Genomic DNA, 9,419 nt, shown 5'->3' on the forward strand with positions numbered 1-9,419 from the left:
AGTTGGATGCAGGATCCAGAATGAGCAAAAACCAGTAAGCTTTGCCAGAACATCCATTTGTATTGGATACAGGCCACACCCATGAGGAAACTCCCCTTACAACTGATTGGCTGATAGTATCAGATTACATCATGGAAGTGATTACATTATATCACAAATGGAGGATAACTACATCATTACACAACTACCAAATTACATCATTACATATTTGCCAGACCACTGAGATTCATGGCCCAGCCAAGGTGACACACAACCTTAACCATCACAATGAGTGAGCACTTCCAGCATCACATCCATTTATTGAAATGTCTCAGTTGGTATTCCGTCAGTTCCTGGAGCCTTCTTTTTCACCAATGCCTTCAGTGCACCTTGAACTTCTTCTTTCAATACTGGAGGTTCTTGATCATGTACTGTTTCCTAAAATGGTTAAACATTGACCAATTCTTTTTGGTACAGTGACTCTGCCGTATTCCTTCCATCTTCTTTTGATGCTTCCTTCATCATTCAATATCCCAATAAAAAGTAAATATATATGTGTGACAAAAGACCTCTTTAAAATTTTAAAAAGCAAAAACATCACTTTGATGAGTAAGGTACACCTAACCCAAGCCATAGTATTTTCAGTTGCCTCATGTGCATGGAAAACTGGACAATGAAAAAGGAAGACAAGAAGAACTGATACTTTTGAATTATGGTGTTGGCAAAGAATATTCAATATACCACAGACCATCAGAAAAATGGACAAATCAGTCTTGGAGGAAGTACAGCCAGAACGATCGGTAGAGGCAAGGATGCCAAGACTTCGTTTCACGTACTTTGGACATGTTATCAGGAGGGACCAATCCTTGATAAAAGATATGATGCTTGGTAAAGTAGAGGGTCAGCAAAAAAGTGCAAGACCCTCAATGAGATGGATTGACACAGTGACTGCAACAATTGACTCAAACGTAGCAGTGATTGTAAGGATGGTGCAGGACTTGATGGCATTTTGTTATTTTGTATATATGGTCACTGTGACTCAGAGCCAACTTGACATCATCAAACAACAAATATGCATGTAATAAACACGTACATTATGTATACATTCTGATCAGAAAATACTAAAGAACACAAGTATTTCGTACACGTATTTTTTCACTGTTAATGTTTCGAAGTATTATTATCTTCATCTTTTTTCTAATCATTGGTTTAGATGTTTTTGTTTGTTCCTTTTTAACATAATTTTGATTATTTTTGCCTTTGATGTTAAGAATAAAGTAACAAAACTAATTCTTCAGTCTTGAATCAGTTATTGTTTATGCATAATTGTCATGTCATACAAATTAGCAAAAGGCATCATCTTAAATAAGCGGTGAATTAATTTTGTTAAATTGATTATTTGATTACAACAAATTTCGTTGAACATGTATTAGTTTGATGCTCGTGGAACATACCAAAACCAAAAAACCAAACCCGTTGGTGTCGAGTCAATTCCGACCCATTCCCAATATTCTTTCTTTTTTCTTAATTAGAAGGAACATCTGTTACTTCTACTCTTTCAAGCTTACAACCAAAAACCAAACCGATTGCTGTCAAGTCAATTCCGACTCATAGCGACCCTATAGGGCAGAGTAGAACTGCCCCATAAGGTTTCTGAGGAGTGGCTGGTGAATCTGAAATGCCAACCTTTTGGTTAGCAGCCAAGCTCTTAACTACTATATCACCAGGGCTCCATTAATCTTGCCAGCAAGGCCTATTTTACCGTTAGACACTACAAGCATAGTGCTTACTGATTTTCAAGGCCTGAAGAAAATGTGTGAGATCTGGAGGAAAAAGTGATGACTTCAAAATATGAAAGGAAAAAAAAGCTAAACTAAAACTGCAAAAGTAAAATTAATAAATGCTTAATTAAATGTTTACAGAACAGATATCAACTAGCCAAATGCAACTCAAATTTGGTATCGTTACATAATTAAAACAAAGAGTTTACAAATAAAATTTACATATTTTTGATATGATGTGGGCTGGTACCTCCAAAGGTAAGAATACCTAGGGCATATAAAACTCTTACAAGGGCTCCATTTATCACTCACCACTAGGTTCGTTTTCTGGTTCACAAAGAAATGATTAGAATTATCTCTAATAACTAGAAGACAGAAGGAGATTAAAAAAGATAGCGGCAAATATGTGGGAAATGCCTCACCTGAACATTGAAACTCGTGTGGTGTAGTGGTTAAGAGCTACGGCAGCTAACCAAAAGGTTGGCAGTTCGAATCCACCAGGTACTCCATGAAAACTCTATGGGGCAGTTCTACACTGTCCTATAAGGTCTTTAGGAGTTGGAACCACCTGGACAGCAACCTTTGTTTTTTTTTTTTTTAATGAATCATAAATGTCCTTAATGGCATCTAGAATGGCGAGTTCTTTCCAGAAAATTTTCACTTTACTTTGCCCAAATCCATCAGAGCAATCACTATCTATGGCAGCTATAGCCTTAAGAAATGTATTTCTTAAATAATAAGTCTTGAAAGTTGAAATTACTCCTTGATCCATGAGCTGCAGAATGGATGTGGTGTTAGCAGGCATGGAAACAACATTAATCTCCTTCTACAGCTCAGTCAGAGCTCTTGGGTGGCCAGAAGGAATATTTTAAAAGGATTTTTTTTTTTTTCCCTGAGCAGTACGTCTCAGCAGGAGCCCTGGTGGTGCAGTGATTAAGAGCTACAGGTGCTAACCAAAAGGCTGGCAGTTTGAATCCACCAGCCACTCCTTGGAAACCCTATGGAGCAGTTCTACTCTGTCGTATAGGGTCGATATGATTCAGAATCGACTCAAAGGCGACGGGTTTGTTTCTGTTTGTTTGTTTGTTTAGTTTTAGGTCTCAACAGTGAGCTTAAAATACTCAGTAACCGTGTTGTAAACAGATGTGCTGTCATCCAGGCTTTGTTGTTCCATTTATAGAGCAAAGGCAGAGTAGATTTAGCATAATTCTTAAGGGTCCTAGGATTTTTAGAATGGTAAGTGAGCATTGGCTTCAACTTAAAGTCACCAGCTGCATTAGCCCCTAACAAAAGTGTTAGCCTGTTCTTTGAACTTTCAAAGCCAGGCATTGACTTCTCCTCTCCAGCTATGAACGTCCTAGATGGCATCTTCTTCCAGTATAAGGTTGTTTCCAGTCTGATTGAAAATCTGTCATTTAGTATAGTCACCTTCATCACTTATCTTAGCTAGGTCTTCTAGATAACTTGCGGAAGCTTCTACATTCAGCATTTGCTGCTTCATCTTGCACTTTTATGTTATAGAGACGGCTTCTTTCCTTAAACCTCATGAACCAACTTCCGCTACCTTAAACCTTTTCTTCTGTGGCTTCCTCACTTCCCTCAGCTAGGGCCTTGCTCTGAATTAGGCTTTGGCTGAAGGAAACATTCTGGCTAGTTTGATCTTCTATCCAGACCACTAAAACTTTCTCCATTCAGCAATAAGGCTGTTGCACTTTCTTATCATTCGTGTATTCACTGGAGTAGCACTTTTAAGTTTCTTCAAGAACTTTTCCTTTGCATTCACAACTTGGCTAACTGTTTGGTGCAAGAGGTCCAGCTTTCGACCTATTTAGGCTTTTGACGTGCCTCCCTCACTAAGCTTAATCATCTCTAGCTTTTGATTTAAAGTGAGAGATGTGCAACTCTTCCTCTCACTTGAACACTTAGAGGCCATTGTAGGGTTATTAGTTGGCCTAATTTCAATACTGTTGTGTCTCGGGGAAAGGGAGGCCCAAAGATAGGGAGAGAGATGGGGGAATGGCTGATCCGTGGAGCAGTCAGAACACATACAACATTTATCGATTAAGTTCCCCGTCTTATATGGGTACAGTTTGTGGAGCCCCAAGATAATTACAGTAGTAACATCAGAGATCACTCATTATAGATCACCATAACAGATATAATAATAATGAGAAAGTTTGAAATATTGTGAAAATTACCAAAACTTTGCACAGAGGCAAAAAGTAACCATAGGCTGTTGAAAAAATGGCACCAGTAGACATGCTTGACAACAGGGTTACCCAAAACCTTCAATTTGTGAAAAATGCAAAATTCCACAAAGCACGATAAAATGCGGTATGCCTGTAGTTAGGGTCGCTATGAGTCAGAACCTACTCAAAGGCACCTAGCCACAACAGTAGGCATGAAGTGGTGTCCCATTTGGTTTTTATTCATATTTTTCTAGTGACTAATGATGTTGAGCATCTTTTTATGTGTTTATTTGCTATTCGTATATATTCTTTGGAGAAATATCTATTCAAGACCTTTGCCCATTTTTTGATTGGGCATTTTTATCTTTTGATCGTTGAGTTGAAGGAGTTCTTTGTATATTCTAGATAGTAAACCTTTATGAGATACATGATTTCCAAATATTTTCTCCCGTTCTATAGCTTGCCTTTTCACTTTCTTGATAATGTCTTTTGAGCCACAAAACTTTTTATTTTGATAAAGTCTAATTTATCTATCCTGTTGCTGTTGTTGTTTCTTGTGCCACAGATGACTTTTAAGGTTGGAGAGTTTTGTAATTCATGAAGCATTGTGGGTTCCATGGAGCCCTGGTGGTGTAGTGGTTAAAGCACTCAGAAGCTAACTGAAAGGTCAGTGGTTCAAACCCACAAGCTGCTCCACAGGAGAAAGATGTGGCAGTCTGCCCCTGCAAAGATTTCTGTCTTGGAAGCCCTACGGGTGTCTATGATTTAGAATCCACTCAACAGTAGCAGGTTTGGTTTTTGGATGAGCCCCATTGAGATGCCAGCTCTGACTTGGGAAAAACTGAGCTGAAAACAGAGCACAGGCTGAGGCCACCCATGGTGGGGAGAACATAGGCTGAGTATGGCAAAAGCAAGAAAGGACAGAGACCAAGAAAGATCAGGAGCTAAGGCAACAAATAAGCTGTCAAGTCTGATGAGAGATTAATGCAAGAACCAGAATCTACTTGGATCTGGGCTGAAAGGGATCGACAGAAAAGCAAGAGGGGAAAAGAGAAAATGCACATCAGAGGTAAGTTAGAATGGGACCTCTGCCCTGTAAGGGTGCCTTCAAGGATCTTAGGTTGCTACTTCAAGCCCAGCCTAAAATAGGCATTTCCATGTAGTTGCAGTTTTTACTTGCTGAGCTAGTCCCACATGAAATTGTAAGGGTGGTTAAATTTCCTTTTGACTCTTTTCCCACCTCTTGGCTACTCCTCCCGCAATCCAAGCACAAAGGCTCCACTCCATTATCAAAATCTATACCAAGGAAATGATTTAATATCACTCAGTTAAGGCCTTAGTAAGTATACTGAGGAAGTATATTGACTCTTCCAAGAATGTTTTCATATAGTCATAGTCATTCATGATTAAAAGGGACTTTAAAATCATACATTCTAAAATTAGAAGATATTCTAAGATTAATCTATCTTGGTTCCCCTTTGCAGAATCCTTTCCAAGGAATCAGATCACCTATTCTTAAATATTCCCGTCTTAGTTTCTCAGTAGCGCTACAATAGAAATACAAGCGGGTGGCTTTAACGAACAGAAATTTATTTTCTTACATTTTAGGAGGTTGGAATTCTGAATTAGGGTACCAGTCCAGGAGAAAACTTTATCTGTCAGCTCTGGGGGAAGGTTCTTTTCTCTTTTCAGCTTCTGTTCCTTGGTTCTTTGGCAATCTTTATGTGGTATGGCACAGATCTAGAAAATAGATCTGTGCTTCCTTCTTCTGTGCCTAATTAGTCTTTTTATATCTCAAAAGCCATGGATTTAATACACACCTTACATGGATATGGTGTCATTAGCATAACAAAGAAACCCTATTCCAAAATGGGATTACATCCACAAGTATAGGGGTTAGGATTTACAACACATATTTTTGAGGGACACAGTTCAATCCATAACATTCTACCCTTGGGCCCCCAAAATTTCATGTCCTTCCCACATACAAAACTCATTCACATCATCCCAAATCCTTATCCTATTCCAGCATCAACTCTAAATCCAAAACGTCATCTTCTGGGTCATCTAAATCAAGTATGGGTGAGACTCTGGGCATATTCCATCCTGGGGCAAGATTCTCTTCCGTCAGTGAACCTGTAAAATCTAGAACACAAGTTGTGTGCTTCCCAAGTAGAATGATGGAACAAACACAGGGTAGACATTTCCACTACAAATGGGAGAAATTGGAGGGAAAGAAGGGATAACAGGCACCAAGCAATTCCAAAATTTAGCAAAAGAAATTACATTATCTCTCAAGGCTTGAAAATAATCTCTTTTCTCCAGGACCATCTGAGCAAGGACCTGCCCTCCAGACTCCAGGTGTTTGCCACACTTCCAGATTCTAGGTGGCGGTTCCTTAGCCTTGAGCATCAGCCATGCCTCCAGGCCCACTGGGATTGCAACTCTGCTCCCTAGGCTTTGGGCAGCCCCATCTTCCTACTCCATCTAAGTAGCAACCCCACCCCCTTAGCTCCCCAGTAGGCTCCATTCACCTGAACCCTGGGCATGGCAATCCCACCCCTTCAGCTTTGGATGAAGGTCTCAACTTTCTGGCCCACCTCAACAGTAGCCTCCATCCTCCAGAACTGAGTTGGTAGAGATCTGACTCTTTGAAACCTAGGAGGTGGTTCTTCCACCTTTGAAATGGAGGCCATGGTTCTGTACTTCGAAATGGAGAGAACTCTGCGTGCCATAGTCCCTCCAACAATTCTGCCGATCTCCAAACTCTTCCCAGGATGGTGCCTTCCGTTTCTTGGAGAACAACAGATGTTTGCAACCAAATCACTCCATTGGCCTGTTTCCTGCCTACAGAATTCCAGAAAGCAGGCAGCTTTCTTTCATTTTGTCTTGTCTGTCCCTTTCAGTCTAAACTGATAGGTTTTCTGCTGCAGAAATTGTTGATAAGATCCATCAGTCACAGGCTTAATCCCCTGAACAAAAGATTAAATAGCCATGTCCTTGGTGAAAGCTTTCCTCAGAATTTTCGAAATCTTTAAGTTCTGGGTTTCATTTTGCACAGTTCATTTCTTTCCTCTTGCATTTTACCATAAGCAGCAAAGAGAAACTACACGGCCCCTTTAAGGTCTTCCTTAGAAATCTCCTTGGCCAAATATCCAAGTTCTACTTTCCACCAAACGTTAAAACATAATTCAATAAGTTCTTTGCCACAGCATAAAAAGCACTGTTCTTCCTTCAGTGTCGAATCACATGCTCATCATTTTCTTTTAAAGCCTAACCAGTAGGACATTTAACGCCAACATTTCTAGCGACATTCTGTTCATGATGATAGAAGCTCTCGTCACAGCTCTCGATTCTTTCTGAGCCCTCATCACAATCGTCCTCAACGTCCATAATTCTACCAAGAGTCTCTTTAAGGCAAACTAAGGCCTTACTATGAAGCACATGGCAAGGCTATGGGGGAAAGTCCTTGTCTCTTTTCAGCTTCTGTTCCTCAGTTCCTTGAAGAACTCCACATGGCATATATTTTCCCCCCACCTGTGCTTCCTCACTTTTGTGCTTAATCTGCTCTTCTGTGCCTAACATTTCAAAAGTGATTGGTTTAAGACACGCCCTGTTTGTTAGAGAAGCATCCCACTCTCCAATATTAAATTCTGTCTTTGTTTCTTAATGCTGCTATAACAGAAATACCACAAGTAGGTGGCTTTAACAAACAGAAATTTATTTTCTCACACTTTAGGAGGCTAGAAGTCTGAGTTTAGGGCACTGGTTCTCTCTTCTTGGCTCTGAGTTTAGGGCATTCTGTCTTGTTGGCTCTGGGGGAAGGTCCTCCTGTCTTTTCAACTTCTGCTCCTCGATTCCTGGGAGATCCTCATGTGGAATTTCTCTTTCCCCATCTGTGCTTCTTTGCTTCTGTGCCTAATCTGCTCTTTTAATATCTCAGTGATTGGTTTAAGACACACCCTACACTCTTCCCTATTCCCAAATGAGATTACACCTATAGGTATACAGGTTAGGATTTATGACACGTATCTTGGGGGGACACAGTTCAGTCCATAACAACCAGCGTGCTCACCACAGAACCAACTACTTCACGTATGTTCTCACAGTAAATCTCTGAAGTGGTACTATTATCACCATTTTCTGTATTAAGCAGCTCGGGCTCACGACTCATAGCCACCCTATAGGACAGAGTAGAACTGCCCCATGGTGTTTCCAAGGAGCGCCTGGCAGATTTGAACTGCCGACCCTTTGGTTAGCAGCTGTAGCACTTAACCTCTACACCACCAGGGTTTCCTTAAAGCAGTTACCCAAGGCTATGTAATTAGTAAATCGGGAAATCAGGGTATGAACACAAGTTCATCTGGTTCCAAAGACCATGTGTTTCCGCTTTCCAGACAGTCCCTTTGTGGTGGGCAGAATTTTAAATGGCCACAAGATTCAGCGGACTCCCTGGTGACACCCACCTTCCCCCGGTTATTCAATCAAAGACTAATCTAGATTCTGTTCTGAAGAGTTTTGCAGATGTAATTAACAAACAGACCCATTGCTGTCAAGTCAATTCTGACTCATATCGACCCTACAGAACAGAGTAGAACTGCCGTATAGAATTCCCAAGAAGCATTCAAACTGCTGACCTCCTGGTTAGCAGTTGTAGCACTTAACCACTACGCCTCCAGGGTTTCTGATGCAACTAAGGTCCCAAATAAATTGACCCTTAAATAGGGAGAGTATCTGGGTGGGCCTGGCATAACCCCATGAGCCTTTTCAAAGCAGGGAATTTCCTGCAGCTGGTGGCAGAAGAGGAAGTCAGAAGTTCCTACCAGCAGAGACATTCTCCTGCTGACTTTGAAGGAGCAAGTTGCCATCCCGTGGAGAGGACAGGTGGCAGAAAAGGAGGATGGCTCTAGGAGCTGAGAACAACCTCTAGTCAACAGCCAGCAAGAAAACGGGGCCTGAGACCAACAGATGCAAGGAACTGAATTCTGCTAACAACCTGAATGAGTGTGGGAGAGCACCCTGGCTTCAGAGGAAAAAGCAGTGGGGGGCCCTGGGCAGAGGACACACATATTGTGCCAAAACCCTGGACCATGGAAACTGCAAGATGATGAGTGTGAGTTTTAAGCAACAGGAAGGTAATACACAATCTCCTCTGCGATAAGTGTCTTAGGTAGGGTTCCCCTGAAGCAGAGCCTGAGACAAGGATTGCGCGGAAGTGGTTCATAGGGAGTTGATCCCGGGAAGCACCAGTAGGCAAGTAGGAAACACAGATGAGAACGGGAAGGATATGAGGTCCCCATACATTGGGGTGGTCAGTATCAGGGTACAGAAGCAAATGTGTAGAGGACCTCGTTGTCAGTAGAATAGGTTTCATCAGTGTTCTCCACCAGCTGGTGGACAGAGGGTTCCATTGTAGGGTTCCTGTTCCTCTCGACCTGGTTTCCGCAAGAACAAAGGACCTCCCTTTATC

Source organism: Elephas maximus, chromosome 1, assembly GCF_024166365.1.
Source record: "Elephas maximus indicus isolate mEleMax1 chromosome 1, mEleMax1 primary haplotype, whole genome shotgun sequence".
In the NCBI taxonomy this organism is placed as follows: domain Eukaryota; kingdom Metazoa; phylum Chordata; class Mammalia; order Proboscidea; family Elephantidae; genus Elephas; species Elephas maximus.